This window comes from Eufriesea mexicana, unplaced genomic scaffold, assembly GCF_001483705.2.
Source record: "Eufriesea mexicana isolate 0111107269 unplaced genomic scaffold, ASM148370v2 scaffold47447484, whole genome shotgun sequence".
NCBI lineage: Eukaryota > Metazoa > Arthropoda > Insecta > Hymenoptera > Apidae > Eufriesea > Eufriesea mexicana.
Genome location: NW_016907864.1, coordinates 1321595 through 1347972, shown reverse-complemented (window position 1 = coordinate 1347972; position 26378 = coordinate 1321595). Strand labels below are relative to the sequence as shown.

The window sequence follows — 26378 nt, the reverse complement described above, 5'->3', positions numbered from 1 at the left end:
AGAGAGAGAGAGAGAGAGAGAGAGAGAGAGAGAGGGGTGAGAGGAAGGACAAAGAGACGTTACAAGCGCACTGGATGTGCAACTTCTTGCGCAAGAGGTGCTCTGCAGTGATTCATCATTGTTACCAGGAATATTGGGATATATATCGGGGAGGTCCCTCGGGCTGAAAGCAAATGGAGTAGACAGGGGTCTATACCCTCCATCTACTTAAATGCCCCTACATTCCACCAATGGAGGGTACTTACGCGAGCCCCGTTCCCTGCAGTTTTCTGATTAAACTACGTCGATTTCCATGAACGAAACGTACTTTACGCGAGACTTCACACGATTGACTTTACGCTCTTCATCGGATGTATTAATCCTTTCCGGGTGCAGTTGTCGGTCGAGTAAGGAACCATGGGTGCATCGGGGAACCGTCGTTGGAATACGTAATGGAATTTTCGTTGGTTTCAATGGATGATGCATTTTAATCTACAAATGGATGCATTTTAGACGAAATACGGGCAGCCGGTGTCGAATAGGTCGTTGGATAGAGGACTCCAAGTACCTTTCCCTCCATTCCATTAACGTCGAAAGACGTTAAGTAAACGTAAAAGTAAATTTTTCAGGAGAAATGAAACATCGTGCCTAATGGGTCCCAATATTTTGTAGAAAACAACAATGTCTTATCAATTTTCACACTTACGTCTTCCACGAGAAGTCCAGAACTCCTGGATTCTTCGTCATCCTCTTCAACGAGTAACCTGGCGCGTACCGTGCACGTGTCGCGTCTCTTTTTGCCACGCAATTCCTTCCGCATTTTTAACGAGCCCAACGAATCGCCAGGGGTGAACTCGAACGCAGCTGTAATCTCTGGTCGTGGGCCAGCCTCCAATCTGTCATCGGTTTCTCCACCTACGCCGCGTGCTGAATTTCATCTAGCGAGAAGCGTATAAAAATAACCGACACGGCGAACGTGCGCCATATGCGAAGTACGCCATGTGGCAGAGGGTCAACAATGTCACCGAGGAGCGTCTTCACCGTGTGCCGGGGACTAGAAGAAGAATGCTGAAAAAAGGGTGTTCCGCGTTCGTGCAGCACCTGCCTGCCTCGAGGTGAGACGTCGCTAGGACTCTCTCGAGTCTCTCTCTCCTGAAAAGGGATTATCCGTCCTGTGTCCTCTCTCTCTCTCTCTCTCTAACCATCGCGGTGGTTAACCAAAGTGTAACGCGACGATCAAACGTTCTCTGGTCGTCCTTCCCCGTCAAAGGGAATTCTTCTTCCCGGGGCTAATATTGGGCTGGTGTGCGTGCGAACATCTACAGGATCTATTCGTGTGACGAAGTTTGCTTCAGGAACGCACGCGCGAGCAGAAGTTTCCCGCGATCGTGCGGTTCCGCTGGACGATAAGGGTGAAAGTTTTTCCCTAGTTTTTCCCTCCGAAAGAAGCACGACGAACGAACGAAGAATTAATAATTTTATTAGGAAAAATCCCCCAGTGGTTCGGTTCGTCCTTCCAGCCCGAACTCTCGACACTCTCGACGCTATCGCTGCCAAGTTTCAGTTCGCGATAACACTCAGGTAAATTCGAAATTGCCCCGAAGAAAGCTCGTTCCCGGCCTTGGTGTTCTCCCCGCACCTCCCTTCGCAGATTTTATTTCGAGATCCCCGTGGTAAGCGGCGAAAGCGAACACGAAGGATTCTTTCGGGAAAGGATAAAACACGCGTTTCGTTTGTTACAACGAAATCCTGCGGGCAGGGATTCTCGTTTCCCTTATCCCGGGGGCGAGGGAGCCCAGAATGTCTGGGAGGGTCGAACGAGGACGACGTTCACTTAGGCTGATATCGAGTAATACAATTAGCCCGATACGTATGGCTAGATCTAAACGTTACTTCATCCCGAAGCTCGTTCTTCGAATCTTGGGTTGTTCGAAATCTTGTCGTTGTTTAATCTTCGGTTTTCTATAGGAGAACGGTAGCGTCGAAAAGGTTGCCTTTGAGATGAAAGAAATCACGGTCGAACACACGCTGGTATTATATACTTTCGTTGTCCTGTAATAACGAAACCCATGTTCGGTCTATTACGATAATGAGAGTCGAAATCCCGCGGTAAAACAGTGTTTCTGCTGTCCTAAGGCGAGAAAGAACGTCGAGGAGGGATTGTTGAACGAGGGCAAACCTGCCTAGAGGTAAAGTACCCTTCGGTCCCTACTCGAAAAGGGATTATCCAGCCTCGACTGTATCGGTGGTTCGCCACAGTGTAACAGGACGATCAAAGTTCTCGGTGCGTCGTGTCCCGACCTATAAAGGGAGCCTGTGCGCCGGAGGCATCGCGGAATCACGAAAATACATAGACACGCATACACAGACGGTAGGATGCGCGTATAGTCCTGTTGCAGGGCCCACCAGAGAGGGCTGAACCTTGTTATTGTTAGTTATCGCATTAATACTCGACGATGGTGACGGTCTTAGGTATCCGTGTGCGAACATTACGCGGCCACGTCGCTGTTTTGGATCCAGTGTGCACAGCCATTAGCAACGGACCGGGGGTTGTATAGGCGTCCTGTTCAAACACTTCCTCCGTCGGAATTTGATCCGTCTGCTGGGATCTCTCGCCTGTTCCGGGACCCTGGCAAAGTACATCGGGTATCCGGATTTTCTTCCTTCCGAGACACCTAGCCGATAGGTCAGACGATACCTTGGTCGATGATATTTTCTGAAAATGGCCTCCTGCCACCGATAGCGTGCCTCCGAAGGATGTCTGCCGGCGCTGCAACGTAAATCGAAAGTGAATAGCTGCTCTTGCAGGGTCTTTCCTGTGCTTTTAGCGGAGCCCCGATTATTATTAGCGCGCGAAACTTCGTTAAGATCGACGTGTAACGCGATGCACCTCTGATGAGAATTTAGCAGGGTTAATTGTACGGGCAAGTCCAAGGATAGAAACGAACTCTTCCGCAGTTTCCTTTGAGAAATAGATTGCTCGTAGATCCATCCTTCCTGTCACTTGAATTTTCATTATCGGCTAGAAGTGTCGCCTAACGAGGAGAACGAGCAGGCTTGGTCGAGCTCGAATGAGATAGAGCGATAAAGCATTGACTCGGTGTCAGGAAGTCTTAATCGTCGTAGTCATCGTTGATAGCGTAGAGACTCGTTAACTGCTACGCCTGTCGCATTCGCTTCGAGAGTAGATGGATCGGTTCAGTTCGGTCTCATGAAATCAGAATTCGGTCTCACCCTGTTCCTCTGCCGGAGTCACGCGTGCCGCGAAAGCTCGAGTACGACAGAGCTTCTCGTAATTAGCTTAGGAATTTAGATCAGCGATGTGTCGAGGGAGTTGCAATAACGATATCGAGCGACGATAGGGAAGCCGGGTAAGCGTGGCGTCGGAAAGAAGTGGAGGCGTCGCTGCGTGGAGGATGGGGAATCCGCTCTATAAATCTAGGGACAAAAGCGGTGGGCTGGCAAATGTCAGGATGTCGTCGACGATGTTTCTCCCGCTGCGTGGCCACGGTGCAAAAAGTATCGATGACGATACCGACGACCACGCGGGTCGGTAGTTGGGCCTTTTTTCCTGTTAAAAGTCACAGCTGCTCTCACACCTCCGCGACCACGTGGCGCTCGATCTCGTTCGACCGGAAGTGGCCGTGCATACCGCAGTATGTTCAATGTCAAGGACAGCTGTTCCTCTGTCTCTGAAGCTGTAATACCGATTTCTTCGTCCCCTTGGAAAATTTTTTCTCCTCGCTCGAGTACACCCAGGAGAACGAGCTCGTGTGTTACGCGTCAGGGTGCTTGATCGCTTTTACAGGAAGTCGTAACGTATCGAGAGTGGCGCGCGTCTTCGACAAGGAGGAACCGAGCGATCCGAAGCGATTAACGCCTGTCACGTATCTCGTGTCTTCTGCCACTATGTCACGAGGCGAAAGTTGGTCGGGAACTCGTGATACGAGGTAGCGTAATCGCTACGGTAATGGGAGAAATTTAAGTAAAAACGATACGGGGTAGTCAGAAACAGGGCATCTGATCGACCTCCGTGGGGCTCGTTCCGTGGAAACGATGGAGATGGTGAAAGGTTTCGTTTCGCGATTATCGTGGCTTTTTTTAAATCGATTTCTTGCCTCCTTTTCTTCTTTTATTTTTGTCTATAATTGCGGAGGTATACGATATCGGTGCAATTAAACGGGAGTTGTTAACGCGAAGGGCTAATGACTTCGTCGAAGTGTCTCTTTTATAATATCAATCTAGCAGCGAGCATCAGAGTGGTTTATATCTGTCTACTGGGATATCCGGTATTAAGAACTTGGCGATAGTCCAGCAATTAAAGTGTGGCAGTGGGGTGTTCCGTTCTGAAAAGATCCCGAGCCCAGTTTATTCCAGGGTAAACGCGATTCTTCTGCACTCGATCCACGGCGTGGCCTTTGATAATTGTCCCTCAATGTCCACGACATCTGGGAAATTAGTGAGAGATAATAATTAACGTTTCTCTTTCGCACAAACGACGATGGAGTCCTCAAAGCGTCTTTGGTAGCGAGATCGTGGCTATGCAGAGATCGTACGCGTTCTGCCGTCCTTTGCCCGAACCCTTTGATCCCCGTGTTTGTAGACGGAGACTGCCTTGCGGGCATGTACTTGTTATCACTTTGAATATCAGCCTCGTTGACGATGAACTTTATTAACGTTATTAAGACAAACTCTCGTGCATTTATTTCCGTGATCTTTAATCACCCATCGATTACCTCTATTGAAACACGCTCTCAGCGATGTACCAATCGCGTGGAATGCATTCCCATTATCGTTGTATTACAAGGTAATAACCTCGTGTAAATTTAAATAATTTAGCAATTTAAAAATATTCTCGCAAACGAAATCGCGTTACATCGATATCTCGCGTGGCACTATAAACTCTGTTAAGCCCTTACACAAATTCAAATAACTTTTAGATTTTGAAGGCTCTTCGCTAACGCCTTTGTTTATAACATCGTGACTCCTAGTAAGGAAATCGTGTCGAACATAGTTATGACCGGTGAGAGCTGTAAGTAGATAGAGCCGAATGTAAACATTATCAGGTTGGGACAGGCTCGCGGTTAATTTCCGCCGATGTTTTGCTGCCTCAGTTGCGTGTTATTCTTCATAGTGTTCGGACGTAGTGGCTCGACGTGTGACCGACCTTGCTGTTGACTGTGGCACGCATCATCGGAACGTGAACGATAAGGCAAGTGGTTAAGAATCATCGGTGACCGATACTTTCCCATAAAATCTATCCCCCATCACCGACCCGCGTCCCCGTTATCCCCCGATCAACAACCCACGACGAGTTCCCAAACGAACGGTATTTATCGTCCAGCGAAATCTAACACGGGCATTGAATCGCGTTTGAGTTTCGCGAAATTGGCGTTTTACGTTGAATTAATCTCACCCGTATCCACGACCCTTCGGTCCCGCTGGTTTCCGTTCGGAACGTGCCCTCTCGCTGCTCAGCTCATCAAACCCCAATCGAGTCGGCGGGTTCGCGACTGCATGAGAAAGGGGCTGCGAAACGTATGGCGAACACGGCTTATAAAAGGACGGGGGGTACAATAGCGCGACGAAATACATATTGATACAGCCCAGCGTTGCGTGACGCACGGTAGATAGGGCACGCGCGTTTCCAGACACCCCGGCTGACGTTTAGGCGCGGTTCGGGAGTCGCATCCGGGAAAATTAGCGAGCAATAACGATTAGCGTCCGGTCGGTTGACAAACGGCGACCCGCAAAGCGACATTTCGTGGTCCACCTCTCTACCCGGATGTGTTCCATGGAAATCGTTCCGGGACCCCGTGGACCGACCCCGGCAGCCGGTAGAGAAAAGGACATTGTCCTGGCGGGCCGCAAGCCAGCGGGTGGCTGCGAGGATTCACCCGGCCTCAGCGGCTACCTTTTGTGCTCGGTTAAATGAAAAGTCATCTCGAATCTATTACTTTCGAGTTTTGCCACTGGCCAGTGTAAATATTTGGCCTTTCGGCCACGGTGTCGCCATGCAGATAGGGAGGATTCCTTCCTCTCATTGTTGCCGCTCGATAATTTATGATCCGCATTCGCCACCCTCTTCGCTAACTGCTTTTACCCTCTTCTTCGCACCTAGTCGTAGCTTCTCGTTCTCTGCTTCTCTCGATCTCTCTCTCTCTTTCTCTCTTTCGATCTCACGAACACGTAGAAAGGAATACTAGGCGTGACATACGTAGGTGTGACACCCGCGGCGATAATTGTCGGATGGTTGCTGGCGTTGGGCGAACTTTTCGCACTTTTCACGCGATCTTCCGGGAACCGTAGCCCCGTGACAGGGGGGCGCGGACTCGTTCGTCGCGACGTAGCAGGGGCTGTTCGCTGATTGTGCCGATTGTTCGTTGCCGATTTCGACGAATCTTCCTCCGGGACGAGGCTTTGTTGGCACATTGTACGCCTGGTACCCGGTGGCCACGTGGCGTGTCGACGATAGATTCCGGTTTATGGGCGGTTTAGGAATTGGCGGTTTGATTGTCGCCCATAGACACTGGGAGAATAGGTGTTTAACGATACGGTAAATGGTGGAATTCGTTTAGATGGACCAGGGGATGATTCGTGCGCGATTCGTGCGAAGGAAAAAAGGGACACTGTCCCTGGTGAGAGATGGGGTTGTTGCTGGTGGAAGAAGGAAGCGGGTATGGAGATAAACAGTCTCGTTTTCGTGGGTTGGGACATAGTCGGGGAGAATGGTCCTGGTGGAAAGCTGGCCGGCAACGGGAACCACGAAACCGTATGGAAATTCGTGTTTTAAATTAAAGATCCGCAGACAACGCGGGTCGGTGTATAGACAAACAATAGAAACAATGGATGCTCGTTGGTTCTATCCACTGTACACGGGCCGCATGCGTAGAGACCATTCTTGAGTACACAATGGCTACAAGGTTTTCCAAATAAAAAAAAGGAGGAAGAAGAGAGGGTGAGAGAGAGAGAGAGAACGAGGGGGGAATAGACGAAGAAAAGAAAGAGAGGCGGAACGAGAGAGAAAAAAGATGTGAAAAAAGGAAAAAAGACACTCCTCGTCATAAGCGCGGCGGCGAGTGTGTGCTTTGAGATGTTAAAATCGTCCCGCGGCTCGCGGCAAATATTTGGTCGGGAAAGCAAATGTTCTCGACATTACGAGAAGAGCTTTTCAAATAATAATACCATGTATCGACCAAACGGGGCGGCGGGGACTTTAAACGTTAACGAAATTTCACGCTTACAGCGTTTAAGAGTTATTCATCCTGGTGGTACCGTCATTGTGCGATCGACGCCGCGTTTCTAAAAGGCGTCTCGAGACGACAAGGCGTTCTCATTTAAATTCTTAGCCCATTTGCTCACCCCGCTTTTGTTCGTGCCCGCTAACGCTCGATTATTTCCCTCCGCCTCGCCGGCTCTCTCGATATCGCCCACGGCGCGTCAGCGAAAGTAAACTTTCGAAATTTCTAGCGATCCAAGGTTGGTCGTGTGCTTATCCGTGAAGGAGGGGGAAAAAAGGGAGGGAAAAGGGGAAAAAAATGAAAGAGAAAATCGAGGAAAAAGGAAGAACCGGGAAGTATATACGCCTGCGAACTGCGCGGAGATTCTCTATATCTTGCTGTTATTCCGCGCGCGGACTTTGTCCTCGAAGTTCGGGCCGCAGGTTTATAAAGGTAAAGTTCCAGTGAAAGGATAGGCATAGCCTCGTTGCTGTTGTTGCAGCTGCCAGCCGGAATTTCGGTGAGAAAACAAAGTTCTTCGAAAAGTAAAACGCCTAGGGGCGCATTGAAACCATTGCCGGGCCGCTCCGCTTCCCATCGCCGTCGTCAAACTTTATCTTCCATAAATTTATATTCCGCCGTGTTCCGTGGCAAGTACGCGGGCCGGCCAGTGACTTCGCGATTCTTCCATCCCCCTGTGTTGTTCGAACGATTTAACCCCTCGAGCTGCCGGGGCGACAGTCGAAATCGTGCGTGTTTCTCTTTCCAAGTGCCACGACTCGTTGTCAAACATAGTCGTGGCAACCGATTCTGAACCCCCCGTTTCCCCTATATTCGTAATTTAATTCGAATAATTTTTAACGAATCGAAAGGCACGTCCTACCCCTTGTTCGCTACTATCATCGATATTCTCGCATCGAAACACACGAAGCATCGATTAAATTTCGGCAAAGAGAAAGCACGTCGAAATTCGTTAACATCAGTTATATCTTCATTCGCGAATTACACGGTACAAGTACTTAAACACTCCGGTACTCGTGTAGTAAAACGAATTAAAACACGTATACACTGGAATTACGGAGCTCTTATGTACCCTTATGTACCCTTATGTACCCTTATGTACCCGTTTATCGAAACGTGTAATGACCACGAGTATTAAAATCAAGGATTTTTAATTCCACGACACGTGTTACACGTGCTTCGTTGATATACCGAGCACGTATGAAAGCCAAAACCGCGTGTATAACACGTTCGAACCGTCGAACTCTAGCTGCGGAGCAGCTGAGGAGTCTACGACGATTCGATCGCTGCTTTCGTTTCAATCTGTCGTTACGGGTCGTAACTGGAAAGAGAGGTAACACGATGCCACGGTAAAATATCGCGTGCCGAGGCATATGGGGGAAAAAAAAAATTTCGAGATTGCTAAAACGCGCCGCGAAGGGTGGCGCGTTAGGCGCGAAATTTAATTAGGCCGGCACCTGCTCGTTATTATTTCCATTCTGTCGCACCTGAGCAATTCCTCGGTAATCGATGCTGAACGCTCGGAACGCAACGTGAAACCGCGGACAAGCTGGATGCAAATGAAGCAGGAACACGACCTGGCCAGCTGCGGATGTTCTTGTCCGGATGGCTACTACGAGTGACTTGTATACATATTTGTTGCTCATTTGTTCATGCGCGTCAGCCTCTCGGTCCGGACCAGATTCCCGAACAACGAATTTCTCAAATATTATTTCAGGATGCTCTCTCTTTCCGTGGCGGAAGCACCTCGTGGCGCGGTCTGATGAAAAACACCACGACCTTCTTGGTCCCAGTCGCTCTTTCGCTGCTGAAACTAGGATTAGTTTCGTGGAACTTCTAGGACGCGTCACACCCCGTCAACTCTCTTCCCTTCGACGTATTTGAACAGGTTGCCGATGACAACGGGCCATGAAAGAGAGAATTCAGAACCCTGAACGCTTTGGCTACTCTCACGAAGATCCTGCGCGAAGGATTCGAGAATGGGGAAGCTGTGTTGACATTTCGTTGGACTTATTAGGTCCGTGTCAAAATCTGATCTCTCCGTCCCGAAACGGGGACGTTTTTCAACCCAGATTCGCTAAAAATCGAATTCGAGTTTTCGAGCCTCGTAAATCCGAGAGAGCCCCTAACGCGGAGACTAGCGAGGAATTTATAAAGCTATTCCCGTCGAGTTTATCGATACACGGTTCGAAACTACCGTTTGACAGGGAATGTATCCTAACACGGTCTATTCGGTTGGTTTCAACCAGGCGTCATTCTTTTTTAGAAACGTCTGGCCCCGGTCAAGCGTTGCGGATAACGCTCTTGCTTCCGCGCAGCTAGTAGAAAGGTGGCTGTCTGCTGGCGAAAGGGAGAGCTTGGCGAGTGTCGCTTTCCAGGCACGCGAAAAAAATCAGACCCAGCGACACACAGGAGAGAGCATGGTCAGCTTTATCCTTGTATGGGGTCTGGAAAGGAGCGGCACGCGAAATTTAAGAGGCGTCCGCAAGCTGTGTACTCGATGTTGGCCGAGGGTATATGGCAGATGGCCGGTCGATCGGTGCACAGGATTCACTTGCGTTTCGAGGACTCGCTAATTTCGCGGTCCTATCTTGGGCCAAGTCGCACACGGATGTGTTCGTGGCCAGGCGATGGCCAGATGACGGGACCACCGCGTTACATATCGCCACGTGCCTTTAAAGCTTCGCGAGGAAATCGTGTCCCGACGGCATGCCATTATTACGGCCGGCCATACAACGTAAATCCGTTGTTATTCAGGTCAACGATAAGTGTCCAGCTGGCTACGTATACTGGGTCTCGTGGCCACGCCGCCGTGGTCGTTTTAAATTGATAAGGACTTTTCGACGAAGAAAGTAAAATGCAAATCGAAACACGTGCGCTCCGTCGAGTTATCTCTTATTAACGTGAAAAATGCATCTCTCGTGCGGCGTATTGTGCCGGTTCATCAGGCGCATTTATTTCATGCACCGGCTCCTTTTCCAGCAACGAGCCACGTCAGAGCAACGTACCCGGGGAAATTTCTTGCGTTTTATCGTATTTACTTGGCCGCCCGCACGTCCCGGCCGTAATAAAAGTCAAAGACGTAAATCTCCTTGCAGTGCTTTTTAATTTGCGTACTCCGGTTATTTCAATAAAGCAGCCGCTTTCAGCGTTCAATTATGCCCGCTGGAAATGGCCGACTTTGATGCTGCGAGCGAAGGATCGGTCAGACCGTTTGAACCTATAGCTTCGTTGCGGGTTTTGCCGATAATTCCGCAAAGATTAACGTGGTTTTTTTTTTTCAATTAATATTAACTCAAAGCGGTGGTCTCTAAAGATTTCCTTTTTACCCCATAATTGAATATTACTCCTTCGAATTACTCGAATCTTTCATCGCGTTAATTTGCAAACGTCGCAGAATTATAATTATCCACAATTTCGATGTGCAGTTACATCTCGTGTAACACGGCAGTTGTACAGCACGATTGATATGTAAAAGAAATTATTAATACTCTTAATAAACATATTTCTTAACACGTTCCGTGCCACGTGACATTTATATATGCTCCACTCTAAACTTTCCATTTAGGTCATTACAGTGTTTCGTTTTCTTTAACTTAAATTATGCAACTGTAACGGTTATTTGCAGAAACAAAATTCGTTTTTTTATCACGCAAATTTATCTTAAACATCACGTCTTTCCTTGATAATAGCGGTTTTCTCAGTCTTATAAATATTAACGTTGAACAAGGACCTTATATATGGCGTGAAAATCGCGGGTCATCGAAATGTGGCATAATTAATGTGATCGCGATAACGTCGTTGCATTAGTTTCTGAAACCTACTATTATTATTTGCATCTATTCTTTGTCCCGTGAAACACGATTTTCTGTAGCACGACATATTTTCGGAACCCACATAATCGTGGCATACAGCGGCTACTTGTACTCCTGTGCATGTATGCACGTATAAAATAGAGCTGCGAATTTTCGACGACGTTTCTTCGTATATTTCCAGAGGGTAGCGTCAAACGGCGAGACTAATATCAATAAATCGGTCTCTGATAGCAAACCAAGTCGTAGTTTCTGTCTCGTTACGCAGGTACGTCCCACGGGATACGTAGTTGGAGGTATAGGAATACCTTGCCAGTTTGTATAGTAGCAGCCCTACTTCCTGGCGCCCCTATTGATCCCCCTTTATCCCGGAGCTCCTAGTCACGACATCGCCAAGAGGCACAGGCAGAACCTCACAGTCAAGGGGGTGATGTTTAATTCAAGTCCAAGCACAATGCTTCCTCAAGAAGCGTCTCTCTCACTTTCCATATAAATTATTCCGCGGTCTCGCATTCAAAGCCCTCCCGACCTCCTTCCCCTCTTCCGCCCTCGCTACGCAAAGGAATGCGCCGAAACGACCTCGCGAAAAAAATCTACGCACCTTTCTGCAAAGTGTCTACCGTTCCGTGAAAAGAGGCTGGCTCAAAGAGGCTCCGTTGGCCGCTGAAAAATTAAGGAACCTGTCCCCGGAACGGATTTCGAAAGGTACCTGCGTCTAATGGCGAGGATCCTGATACCGTGCCGCGAGAAAACGCTCTTTATCCGAACGGATTTAAGGAGAGACCTCTACCTAAAATTTTCCGGCTTCTATATACTCAGTTCGAAATCAAATGACTCATTTGGGTTACTGCTACTCTTATCGGTGATTCCGAGTAATTACCAGTTAATTCTAATCTTCTTCTCATATCGTACTGAAATTGATTGATAACCTTTCGATGGTTCAAATCGTATTCGACATTTTATATCAATCGGTTCATAGTCAGGAAGCTATTTTCATAGTTTCCTACGCGAGTTGACATGTCTTCGCGGGGTATATTTAACCATTATTTCGACACGTTAGTGCTGGGAGATCACTGACCTCCTATATTTCCAAGACATAGTAACGAGATTCAAGCACTGTGTATATCAAGCTAGCCTAACGTATCAGACTTTTAGACAACGTATTAAATGGATCATATTAAGCGCGTTCCTCCAAACGCATAAACTCTTGATGCGAGTTTGATATTAGTTTGATAAGCATAAACATAGACAGTGCTTGACTTGTGGCAGCCTCGTATCATAAGTCTCATCCGGAACACTCTCGAGGACTGGTAACAGTTCCAGCTGGTCTCGTTGACCGAGCGATGGTCCAAACGACGTCAGTGTTCATCTTTGACCGACGTTGTTGGGTTCTCGTGAACAGTCACGCCGTTCTGGTGGTGCTTCACCTCATCGACGGGTGGCTGAGAAATAAAGATGTACTTCTCGAGATATTAGAGCGAACCCCATTTTCTTTGGACCGAGGAGCATTCGAAATGCAGTCGTTCCATGGAACTCCGCCTTCTTGGCCGAAAGAGCGGAGCGAGAGAAGGAGATGGTCTTTTTGCCAGAGTGCCGATCAATCTCTCGAAAATACGGACAGTTATCCAGCCTTCTGGACGTCTTTGGGTTGTACGAAATCCTCTTCAGTGCCGGCTGGCTGGACATTAGTCGCGAGGCATGTCGTATCGGGTCGGGAGATAAGACGTCCGATTTAAGTTCGCGAGAAAGGAAGCGCGCGAGGAGGATTAAAGGTCAGAGCGGGGGTCCTGCGAGGGGGTCGGTGGACAGAGGATGAGAGGGTGAACGAGGTGGACAAGGGTGGTAAAGGACGGAGGCCATGGAGAGATGTAGGAGCTCAGGGGACTCAGAATCTTTTGGGACTGTCGACCGATTTAATTGGCTTTCTGGTGGAGGACTGGTCTCGTGGCAAGCACAACGAGTCTTGATTCTTCTCCAAGACAAGTCCAATAAATCCTGCTGGTTCCTTAGCCGGCCACGTTCTCCCACCCTCCTTTAAACGATGGTGACAAACTAAACCGAGGTCCTTCCACTACTCCGTTTCCCACCCTTCGCCTTTTTATCTGATCCCGCGGCGAAGGATACACAAGAAACACAAACCGGCGTCCCGGCAGGGTAGGAGGTGTAGTAGATGCTACGTACCGATAGGGTCGGTCGGACAGAGAGGGAAGGTGAAACCGGGGACACGAGGTGGTCCAGAAAAGGGGTTAGAAAGACACTGGCGAACGAAGAGGGCGGGATAAGGACACGAGGAACCTCGGGTCCTGGTAGCGGTGATGTCCGCACATTAAGAACTCGTTCTCTTATCGGCGATGATTTATAGCGGCATTCAATTTTTAGCCTCCTCGTCGAAAGGGAATCACCGAAATAAATATGCCCGTTGCGCTCTACCGAACTTCGACTCATGCCACGGGACAGATGTTTTCACCGATCGCGTCCGACCGAGCGCACATGTCGAGCGGATCGACTTTTCTGGCGCCTGCTCTGAAACCTACCATGCCTCGGCCATTTTTCCGTCACCGTACCCCTGTCCAAACGATACAGGATTTATCGTGTACCCGTGTTATTCCTACGGGCTAGTTGATCGAATAACCAGTCGGGTTTAGCTTCTGCACTCTCTCCAGCTCGAGTTATCGAGACTACGTCCGGATATCTGTATTCTTCGGCAATTATCGCCAAGCTCTCTCGATTCTCGACGTAATCCTCTCGTTTATCGTCCCGCACTCTGTTCGTTAATTACGCCTGTCTACCACGGGGGCGCGATCGTGTCGCGTATCGCTAATTCGCGTGCCCCGATAGTCTCGTCTCGCGTAGATAGTCGGCATATTAACGCCGACTGAGAGTCACTGAAGTTCTTCGGTCGCATCAGCTGGAATGTATTCATCCATCGAGTTAACGCACGCTCAATTTGTCCGGGACTTGTCAGCCCGGTGGAAAAGGATACCTTAATAAATTGTTGCCATGTTCACCGGCAGGAGGATGTTCCTTCCTTTTTTAAACGATACCCATGGTGGTCGCGACGCGACGTTTCGAGTTTTGCTGGAAGGGTATTGTTTTGTACTCGCATCGGTGTTCTCGCTTTTTTACGCGCTCGATCAGAAGGGGACCACGACGCGTCTTCCTTTATTTTTTACACCTGACGACCGACTGTGCCTCGCCTTCGAACTTCTTGCTCTTCATCCACCCTTATTAACTTCGGCTTTCCTACTCGATTGATCGAGTACCAGCAGGGCTTTAAGTACCTCGTGTGCCTTCCAACCTTTCCGTTTTTCCAATTTTTTCCATTTCCCAGCTATAGCGCGTATTCGAGTACAGCGCGCGTGGATACGAATAATCGGAGGAGTAGGACGAAGATTTGTACGGAGGATGTATAGTTTAATTGGAAATGGCGGAATAACCGCGATCGGATTAAAATGATCAAACGGAATGTGCTTTCAGAAGATATTCGATATAGAGTTAACTTTTCTAAATAGGAATTTTTAGCTGTGCAAAGTGGTGTGCGATTTCATTAAAATTTCCTCGCGATTTATATATCCATATCTCTGTATACACCGAGCTTAAGTAATTAAATTAAAATTAATCACCATAAAGAGAAAAAAGTAGAAGCGGAATAATCACGATACGCGTGATTAAATGAAACACGCGCCATTGTTTTTCTGGTAGCTTTAATCCTCTTCGAGAAATTCAATCATTTCCAATGAACCCGAACGCCCTGTATATACATTAATTAGTAACATAAATTCACGTTGTTATTCCAGTAAAACGTAACATTATTTTCGCCCGTTGAAATAATCACTCGGCTTCGGTATCTGCGAAAACAAAAAGTTGGAAACCAGTCGGAAGCCATTTTGGCTGTTGTACCGTAGTTCTAGTGTTAATAGAATCTCACTGGAAAGCGAGCCGACTCGACCTCGTTCTTAGATATCTCCGGGCGAATAAACGTTAATCATAGTTGTCGAATAATTATATAGGGTACCGTGCACCTATCGCTTTTAGCTGGGAAAACGGCTACCGTGTGCTCTTTAATCGCTTTAACTTTACGACTATATACAGGTCGGAAGAAAATAGATCTAATAAGACGGTGTACGGGGCTGCAAAGGCCCGGGCAGAATCAATTTCATTTTTCAATTTCAGCCGGCCGTGGAAGGAAAAGCCACCTCGAGCAAGGAAACGTACCATTTTGCGTCTTACGTATATACGCGAGTAGGAGGATCAGGAGCTTTGCTCTATGATTACGTGAGCTAGTTCGAGCCGGACAGACAATAACGCAACCCGACCCGACCTAACCCAAATAACTTCATCTTGCCCAATAATACTGGCCGGCCTGATATTTCCAGCATCGAGATGGCGCAAACCCTCGGCCGAAATCTACCAGGGGCCACTAGAAAAGGTACACGTCGAAAATGAGATTTTCATCGGGATCAAATATAATGTCGACGCTTCCTTTTTAACGTGTCCACCTTGTCAATAAACCCTGCCGCATCTACCAGCGTGCACCACGCACCCCGGCTATTCCCGGTCAAATGTCACCGGATTCGGCATATTCCTGAATTTGTAATTACCATCCATAACGTATCAATGTCAGCCGCGTACGAAATTATAAATTTCATTTCGCCTCGTATCTCGCGATAAATTCGTCGATCGTTGTTGTCGATCAGCAACGTAGTTAGAGGGTGAGTGTCATTATGGTTTCGTTTCTGACGCGCTTGCCTTCTTCCGTCGATGGTGACCACATAGCCAGCAAAATTAGACGGTCGGTTTGCAATAATAAACGAGATAATCGGTGGGTCCGGCGATAGGCATCGGGGGTTGGGCCCTCGGAAGCGTCGAAAATCCTCGAGATGGCTCGTTTGATTTTTCGCCCGGTGGTTCAGGAATTTCGTGAAACATTGACACGGAGTAGTCGTCGTAAAAATTTACGGTCCCTGGCTAAAGCCAGCCAGCCTTATCTTTACTTTCACACCCCGAATGACCGACACGAATCAGCCCCTCTCGTCGGAGGACTTCAGACGATTTCCTTCGGCGTGCCTTTTCCCTCTACGTCTCCTTCGTCGCATTCGCGCGTCCAACGAAAGGTGTAACCCAGCGACGTTGTTTCGTATCCTTTTATTTTCCCTTTTCTCCACCTTTTTTCTCCCGTTCTCTCCTTCATTCCCGACGCCACCACTCTCCCCCTCTCCGTCTCGTTTTCTTTCCGTTTCTTCCATCGATTCCCGGACTTTGGAACCGTTACGACCTCGTAGAAAGGAACACGTGGAATCCGGGAATTCCCTGGACTGGGCCGGCTGGAATGTCGGGAATACGCGATGGGGATGGCCGAACGTTTATTAGGCATGACCAAAAGCCAGATCGTGCTGTGGTCCTGCGCGCAATCGCGAAAATTCTCCGCGCATATTTCCGACCTCGGGACGAAGGTGGTCGTCGAGGTAAGGGATGAGAGCCCAGCCTACGTTGGTGTCTGTCGACGTGGCGAAGGGTCTCATGAAAATTTCACCGATCGTTTTCATACTGGAGCGCGCGTCTCGCGGTCGACGGTGTTGCAACGAATTGCTCGGTCTATCGATTTTACAATATTAATTACTTCATTTCCGACGCTCGCGACGATAATAGTCCCGGCACGGCTGCTTGGTTCTTCCTTCTTATCGCACTCGATCATGCTCTACCCCGTTTCGTTTTCGCGGAATTAGTTCGGACATCGTTATTTATTCACTGGTCGGGATTCTTTATGTACAGAGGGAATTAAAACGATCCACTTAGGTTCATTCGGCTCGATCATCGGACGAGTAGTCGTCGCGCACAGGTGTCGCTATATGGGCCCTTATCACGATGATAATAAATTCGCGCAACCGTAAAGGACGTTCGTTTGTGATTGTTATCGCGAAGTGGCGTGATTTATCGCTAATGGATTCAGTTTAACCGCGGCTCTTCATCCACTGGTTAACGAGTAAAAGCAGCAGGGTAATTAGGGAAGCGTATCCGTCTTCCCGGCGTTATACCCGAGAAGCGTTTCGCGGCACCTTGTTAATAATACGCATCCAATTAGCGGCTTCGCAGCGTGGGGCTACGTCACCGGGTCTCATTTGTCAACCCGGACTCCCCCCGCGGTGATGAAAGCCATATTGCACCTAAAACTTTCTCCGCTCGTCTTCGATTATACACAGGCGTCCTTGCAGCACGCGAGGTAAGCCGATCAGAATAGGGCTCAACATCGGGGCTTCTTCGTGCCGGTGAAACTTTAATGCAACATCACCATCGCCCAAACGGGGTGGTGAATTGGTGATTCGAGATATCGCTCGTTAAAAATACCGATGATGAACTTGTCGGGCTTATCCTCCACCAACTGGTCGTATTCGGGCACGAATCGAGGATCGGATTAGGTCCCACTAGAATATAAAATTGACAATGATTAAACGTATTGTACACACATATAATCGCGAACAGTCGAGTTACACACGAGATGCGAGTGATTCTTGTTGGAATTTCTAGGATGAAATCAAAGCATATAGCGTGCAGGGAAGTAACCGTATTCAGTTGTACAGCAATAGGTATATAAAGTTTGATTTAGGTGAAATATATACACTTATGCAAATATAAAGAAACAGGAGGTTTAAACACGTCCTTACGAGTTACAATACTTTAAAAGCTTTCTACACTTTGATGGGAATTTGGATTTGAGACTATCCCTACTGCAAGGGACAGCATGCCCTTTTAAACCCCAAAACCGACCCCTTGATGCCTGCATAGTATTAAAGGTTCTTGAAGTCCAAAGTTCGGTATTGGCTTGTAACCTCTAGTAGGTCTGTCATCATCGTTGCGTGACCGTAATTATTAATTTAGAATAATTTTAAATTATATTATCAAAGCTTCGTAATGGAACTTACAAGAATTGTTAATCATCGTAATAGTAATAGTACTCGTGTTTAAATAAGAGAGATATTTATATACCAATCTCATTTAGAGGCTTCTGACGATCCTCGAGTTTACCAGTACGTTAAAACTTTTTGGTTCGTGTGGATAACGTGACGAATATGCATAATTAACGAAACGGTACGAAATTGGCCGAATCAATTGCTCGAACACAAGGAACCGCGTGTTCCCAACTTAATCATAGTTGGTTTAAACAACAGGACAACGCGACCACGTTGTTCCAACAAGAATCTAATCGAGTCGAGATAAATATTGCAACTTTGTCCGGGGCAATTGAAAGTAATTATATTCTCCAACTTTATCTGGGACAAATGAATTTCTCATACCCGTGGAAGTTCCCTGGGTATACACGCGTTCAACTTCCGGCCGCCATTGGGGTGGTTCCGCTGGTACGTTGCGAAACAGGTAAACGCGGGGAACTCGATCGCTTCAAAAACTTGTTTCTCGCAAGTTTGCGAAATGGACACATCATGCTTCGAGTACGCGTATATCCTATCGATTTTAATTTTCCATTGTACGTTCGTTATAAACTGTAGACTCTGAAGCCTACACGGTCTTTCTTCCTTCGGCCTCGTCTTCGTCGCTCCAAGCCCCTCTCGATAACTTCCCGAAATATTACGATCGAATTTCCGAAAATTCACGATCAAAGATCTGAACGAGGGAAGCCCAAAGACTGACGAGGAGGAAGCCGTAAAGCATTCGCTGGTCCACAGTTTGTTATCGCAACGTCGCTGTTAGTAAAATAGCGGAGTCCGTATGAAGCAGTGCGACAGCCGCGTTGACGTACACCGGAAGATCAAAGCGCCGGGCCTCAAATAAGAAGCGATCACGGTTGGTGCAAGGTTCTAGGGAAGATCGACGACTCGTGAAACGCGTTTCTCTGGCCGAAAGTGCAAACCGATAAATTATACCCGAGACGGGAGTAAATACGCGCGAGGCTCGATTACCTTGAACTTAGAGGGGTACGAGGGTGGACCAAGGAAAAGAGGAACTAAACCGGTGGACGTGCTCCGTCCAAGAGAAAGGGGACTACTTTTAGCGGGAAAATAAATAGGCGCCATGTTCTGCAAGGGAACGCGTTTAAAAATAGTCCAGGACGACTCTATGGAGACGGGTTCGACGTGAGGGTATCCCGGAGGGCCCTGATGGGTTTAGGGGAACGTCTCGCACCACCGGCACCCTTAAGTTCCGTTGCTATGTCTCAAAATTGGTGCAATTTAAATTTCGAAAAATTAATTATTTCTATAAATAATAATTATTATTATATACCAACGGGATATATATACACCCTTTGATACAAGATAGTATAAATGAGGATTAACTAATTAAGACTTAAAGTTGCGTAAACGCAACATTTTCTAACTTTATAATTAAGGGCGCTAATAATTATTTCATTCCATTTAAGTTAGAAATTGCTTGCACTACGATTTAATTATAGAAGATTATACATCGAAGGGGTATTTAATTTTGGCTAGCCTCTATACGTTTATTCAATCCCCAAGGAAATTTGAGAAATTCTTCGAAGTTTGTGTATGTTGAAACATATCCAAGTGTACCTTATAATCGTGGGACTTGACTTGTGAAAATCTGGTAACGATACAGACTCGTCGTTCTAGAGCAAAGGGTTAAAATGAAGGAATAATTTAATTTGCACTTTTAAATTTAAGACCTACAAGAAAAACGAACACACAAGACGCTCCTACGTTAATTTATTTAATTTTTCCGACAAAATTGTTAATATCTAGGGGGATAAGCGAAACCTAGACTCTGCTGTGGGACCTTCCTGTATAGCGGTCGTTAGCTTCGCGGAGGAGGCTAATTAAAAAGCCGTAAAGGAAGTGACACACGTGCTCCACGGAAATCCTCGTTTCCACTGAAGCCGCGTTTCGAAAAACCATCGGGGTGCGGCGCTTCTCGGAACGACGAAATCGCGAGGATGGTAGCCGCGGATGGGTATTTTCGGGCATCTCGGTGTTCGTTTCGTATCGTTGTATCCTTCGTAATTATCGAGCGAATTCCCCGTGGCGCGTTTAGGCAATTAAGAGCCATTTCCGTGGAGCCGAAGACGACGACGATTAAACGGGGACGACCTCGAGGACCGGTGGATATTTTTGGAGCGGCCCTAAATTTCAAACCGGCCGCTCTTCGCGCGATTAACAACACGTTGCGAGCGATTTGTCGGCGTTCCAGCACGAAGAAGCATCGCCACGGTCCCCGACGAAAACGAGCGCTACTATTTTTGTGCGTTCTTCCATGGGACACGGTGCCCGAACCGCGATTAACGCCTCCAACCGAGGCTCTGTCCGCCTCCGCGTGTATTTAAAGGATCAATTTTACAACGGGCTATTATGCTGTACGTGTCACGTTCACGCAGTTGTTCCTCCGGATCAGTGATAATAATTTTCTACTCCGTTCGGGCAAGTCACTCGAAATTTCCACTTCCACGAGGCTCCTTGCCTCTTACTCGAACCTTAATTCGAGCGAAAATTTGAAAAATTTGTATACAGACTTCGGAAGCTTGGTCACGAAGCCTCGATTTAGCACCACGATTTATGGAAATGAAGAACAAAAATATATAGCACATCCTATTTAAATTCCATTTCAATGGCACGGTTTTAAAAAATAAAATACAAAATTATGGCAGGCGAAATTGGATAGTAAGCTACCTCTCGAAATAATTAGCAGTTTTAATGAATAAATGACGAGGCGAGATCGCCATTTTGAAATATGAAAATGAGACCAATATACTACGCGTTAATAAAAAAAAAAATACGAAATATCGTTACATACTTTTGCTACTGGAATACGATTTCAAGTGGAAAAAATTATTGAAAAATCAATTCGTTCATTTCCGCTCGACACGATAAATTTATCCCAAATTCTAATCGAAGTAGGAATCGATAGACTAAATTTATTTCTCTCGAAGGATTCGAAAACAACGGACAAATATATCCAGTTTCTTTCACTGTACCTTTAACACTAGATTTACGGAACCCGTCCATTTGATAGAAGGGTTGCTCCAATTATACGATGGTAACTAATATAATATATAATTGTTTTTAAATTAAACTAATCGTTAAAGAAAAAGGCACGTGGTTTCCTTTACCTGTCAATTTGACAGGTGTCCTTAGAAACAGGTATACAGATAGCGTCCGTGAACCTACTGTTAAGGGATTCTCCATAAAGGAAACCTTGACGATGATGTAACATAAGCGTGGGATTCATCTCGATTAGGTGGACGTGACTTATCTCGACATACGATTCGCGTGCTTGATTTTCCACGAGTAATCCAAAACAGGTTAAAACAAATACATATTCATCGTGCGTGGATGAAGCTGTTAAGTAACCTGACTACGTCTCCATCGCGCAGATCAGCTTTTAAGGAGGGTAATAAGATGGAGGACCTTAGGACCGGGGGTTAAGCCGCGACTTTTATTTTCTGCTGATCGCTCTGGAAATTACTCGCAATTCTCGTTTGCGTGGCTGGATATCGACACCGGCTCTAAAATTTCGATTGCTTAAATTCAACGGGTGTAACTCTCGGGAAAGGGGCGCGCGAAAGAGGGAACGAGAGAGCTTGGGAAGGAGCGAGGACAGGGAACGGTGGGAGCGTAGAGTACTTAGTGGGGTGTAAGAAATTCAATTGCTCGGTATAATATCACGGCTGAAGAAGGCAGAGAAGCAATCAGAAAAAGCCGCGGGCGATGGCTAAACGATCTGTGCAACGAGTTTATCCATCTGAAGGCTGTGGCCCGTTTTGCTCGTCTCTCTCGAGTTCTTTGTGCCTGCTGCACGTGATATTTGTCGCCACGTATCCCGCCTTGATATTACACTCTTATGATAGCTCGCGTCTCGTCATTACACGCTTCGGTCGTCATGGACGTGAGCGTTACCAGTGGTGGATCGCTTCTGAGCGCGCCTGTGCTGCGAATAATATATGAACCGCGCCGTTTCTTATCCGTTCGGCCATATCAACAATTACGCTCGCTCATACTTTCACCCGAGCTCTGGTTACCGACCCGTTTTGTTACGACCCGGCATAATTGCTTCCTAGCCAGTGTCGAAGCGTAATTCGAAAATAATTAGCACGAGAGTACATAGAGTCTCGCGGAAATTTCGACGAGATATCCGAGATAAACCACGTCGTTCCTTGTTGTTGCAGTAAAAACTAAATAGTAAAGTAAACTCTAGATCCTAGCGATGTGGGGGTGATCCCTTCCCCTGCGTTTTGTCTTTTGTCTCCCGTTTTCTAGAGACGTCCTGTGACCTACGTGGCCCTAAACAGATCAGTTCTAACCGTTCGCCCGTTTAATAAAGATCTATACAGTTTTTCCACCGTTTCCACTGACTATTCCTTTGCGTTATAACCCCTTAACACTTATCCTTCCAGTCATATCGAGAATCGCACTCGTATCCTCGCGCATGCTGTGGTTACCCTTTTATTAAGACTCGGAAGAATCGCCCCGGAGCTAATATCGAAGCTTAATTTCGAAATAATTACCAGGCCGAGATATCCAAGATATTTTGACGAAGCTACGCTTGCTTCGTTGTGCGATACGCCGATTTCGAGGAAACATTTATATCAACGCGTTTGTGTCGAGATTGCCAGTGATTTTGACGTGGGATGCTATCGAAATCAATAGCTTCAAACATGCGGGCATGCAAAAGGGATTGCAAGTTGTTTGGCAGTTTCGCTGAAATATCGATGTTTATCAATTACACTCTGGGCATCGTGCATGGATAAATTCACGAGGGGATGGCAATTTTTGATACCGTTATTCCGAAGGAGACCTCTATTCGGTTGGCTCTTCGATTTCCATTTTCCCGTGAAACATCGTTGAGATAAAGGGCAGCCGAAAGGTCTGCTACCCTTTGTACTCGCTTTTAGAACGGTCAATTGAAAAATTCCCTAACATTCCGTGTCTTTACCGTTGAATCTTCTTTCCATGATCATCGTCTACAACCTCCTTTATAATAAAACTAGCGCTCTTCTTACTTCGATGCATCATCGCGAAATGGGACTATTTCAATGTAAAATAAATACATCGACTTTCCATGTCTCTATACTAAAATTTTTCTTCGACGATCAGTGTCTTCAGTGTTATCTACAACCATTCGTAGATATTTGTATATCGTCACTAAGTCGGTCTTGCTTGACGACGATTAATAACGAAAGGTTCCTCGAGGATATTGTGTTTGACTTCGAAATAGTAAGTGGACTATGTCTCTATCTTGCTATCTTGCTACATTTATATTCTACGAGAAAATAGGTGTAGCATTTATGCAGACCTTTGTTAGGGCTATGTAATTTTTAATTGGACGAAGTTTCCAAATTTGAGGTATAATTTAAGATACAATTATTGCCCAATACTTCAGGTACTTGGCGTATATAATGATCAAGCGTGAAGGTGTCATCGTGTTTTACCTGACTACGGAGTCGGCAATATGGTTTTCCCTGATGAGTAATAATACCACGGAAACGGTATTTCAAGGATTAACAACATTAACTCTTTGCCCTCGAAGATTTTTTCGTTGTGAAGATGCAATTCGAAGCTCTTCCTAGATTTTTATAAGCTCACCGATACTCTTTATGTTAAAATTAAAAAAAGAAAATCGTGAATTTGCGCGAGAAACGAAGGAATAGAATAATTTTATTTCGATGTTCTTAATATACTTATCATCGTTCGTTATTAAGTTATAGTATTAAAACAAACGGTCACCTCTGGAGTGCAAAGAGTTAATATTTGTTTTACCGCTTCATTTCCGCGGTTAGGGTGCCAAAAAAGCTGGTCACCATTGGAAAAGGTACCATTGGATAAATACATCTTCGACGAGGGCGATTTTTACTGGCCGATGGGTAGAGAATTTTTTGATCGAGCCCAGTGAAAACGAGCGCTAGCACGAGGTTAGAGGGAAGCCGAACAAAAGAAAGAGTCCGACAGCTCGAAAGACCTCGACCAGTTTTCAGTATCGCATTAGCTCGATCAGGAATGCTCGTATCTCCGTTCCATCGGCCTGCTGTCAGCGAGCTCTATCCCGATGAATGTTTAATGTGAATTTAAGACTCGTCCCGTCCCTGGTACCCTCTCCTCGGCCAGTCGTCAGCAACGTTTCCCGCTCGTTGTCACGTTTTGGTGGTTTCAGTATAAATTCGCTCGTGGCCGTGGTCATAGTCACGCGAGCACGGTGCCGTAGACGAGGACAGCGTAACCCCTCGGGGGGGATAAATTTACATTCAACACGGGCGAATTATACAGCTACGAAAAGCACCGGTTAGCTCTCGCGGTTCTTGCCAGACGGAGTTGGATTGGCTGAGAAACGCGCGCGCTTTCCGCTGGAAAAATCCTCGCTCTACGACCCTTCCGCTCGGCCATCCTCAATTTACCCGCGATTGATCATGGTAAGCTTCGCAACGCGTTCGTACAATTTGGTTAATTCGTTAACGAAACAGGCTCGAAATATTTCTCTAATATACCTTTTGTTTAACGAGCCTCGGGGAGCTACCGAGCCGTAATACGTAATTAAATGTACTATATATGGGGTGAGTGGGTTGTTAAACTTGAAATTACATACTTGTAAACTGCTCGTTGGATGAAAGGGTTTCGCGAATAAATTATCATCGCACGATGTAATAATTAATTTTTTATTCGCAGGTTCTCTTGAGATTTTCAGTTGCGATACGCTTTAACGTGCATCGAACCGCGAAGCTTATCCCGGTATAAAGGATCATTCCCGATCATTCCGTATTTGCTTGAAATTTATTTTAAAAAATCTCCACTCCTTTCGTGACACGCGTATAATTAATTTTTCCATTCCTTCCGATTCACTCGACCAACCATGACAACACAGGTTCAACACGAAGCGTTGCATATTCCGATGAAAAGACGGGGCGACAAAAAGCCAACCATCGCATTGCATATCCCCCTAACTACCGAACAACTTCCATTCACAGCGTTTTCTCGTACAACGAATCCTTGGCGAAATTCTTAAAAAGCAATTTTAGGCGCGAAGCTTAAACAACCCGGCGGGTGCGCCGCGATAATTAAACCTCGATAACGAAAACGAATAAATTTCTATAGGCGCTTCATAATCGCGCGTTTCTCTATGTATAAATGTCAACGGGAATTTCGCGGAAAGCCGCGGTAAATGGGAAAATAAAGCAGCCGGGAGCGTATTACCGGAACGGTTAAATACCAAGGGGACATAGAAAATTCGCAGCGCCGGGTGTAGCCGCGTTTACCTTTCGTCCGTGAAGGATATAAATATTTATAAATCCAGAGTCCGTTTAACGCGGAATTCGCATGACGTGCCGCGTACTTGCCCGGTCGTCGTGGTGTTTACCGTATTCGCGGCATGCGGGAGGGGTTGGGCGTCGATTCCCATCGGCGACTCGCTGCGCGGTATAGAGTCGATGGAAACGACGAGGGTGTTGGACGTCTGACGCTGCTATTTACGATCCTGTTGACGCCTAGGCACATGAAATAATATCGCGTGGTGCCGGCACGGCTGCTCCGCGGATAAGAATTATTGTGCCGGCCGCAAATAGACGCGGCGCGTGTGTATAGTTGGGCCGGCGGAACGAGTAGAATGAATTCGCTCGTGCGAAGTGGATCAAAGGGAGAACGGATATAAACGAAAGGTGGAAAAGGCTCGTTTCACGGGTCCGCTACGCCGGAAGAATTTTAATTATCCTTACTCGTAGTCGTGCTGCGTACATGATGCCGGGTAATGATAGGTAAACTCGGGATAAGGACTCGAATAACAATGAATTCCATTACGTCGACTTCCTTCGGCAAACGGTGAGTTTGGTGAACTCGTCCGCTCGATGATTTCTTAATGCGTGTCCTGTCTCGGGATTGTTCCGGGAAGATATTGTCCGGAAATTTTAATTTCCGAGACGGATTAAAATATCGCGGATATCGATTGACGATCGGATGATTTTCTCGTTTGGAACGATTATCGATAATCACGGTTCTCGTTGTGAATTCCAGATTGCCACGGTGAGAAGCGAGGAACGCGTTAACGGACCTGTGCGTCGAATTGGAAAGAGGCTGGAAGAGGCTGAAAGAGGCTGGAAGAGCGAAACGCGAATCTAATGCGAGTCATTCCGCGTGGTTCTCCTGGCTGCGCATGGAAGAAAGCGGAGGGTTGCTGGAACATCCGAGTGTTTATCACGCGAGTGAATGATTACAGCGATGGGTGAGTATTATATGCATTTATTACGCGCGCACGGATGTGCATATACACGTGAAAAGGACAAGTTGCGCGCGTTACGCTATACGTAAAGACCGACATAAATTATCCGCGTAATGCGGACGAGGGAGCGTAATAATAACATTGTCGAGTAGCGAGTGAGAATACACCACCAGGTTTCCCTCGG

At 46.8% G+C, this 26378-nt stretch overlaps 1 long non-coding RNA gene across 1 annotated transcript in view; it reads left to right on the top strand.

Moving 5' to 3' along the window:
* LOC108552183 (uncharacterized) overlaps positions 1–26145 on the top strand; it is a 28969-nt gene extending 2824 nt beyond the window's left edge. The window contains exon 3 of the long non-coding RNA XR_001890538.1: positions 25990–26145. This is a non-coding gene — a long non-coding RNA (uncharacterized LOC108552183). The remainder of the gene's footprint in view (positions 1–25989) is intronic.
* Positions 26146–26378: the final 233 nt, after the last annotated feature.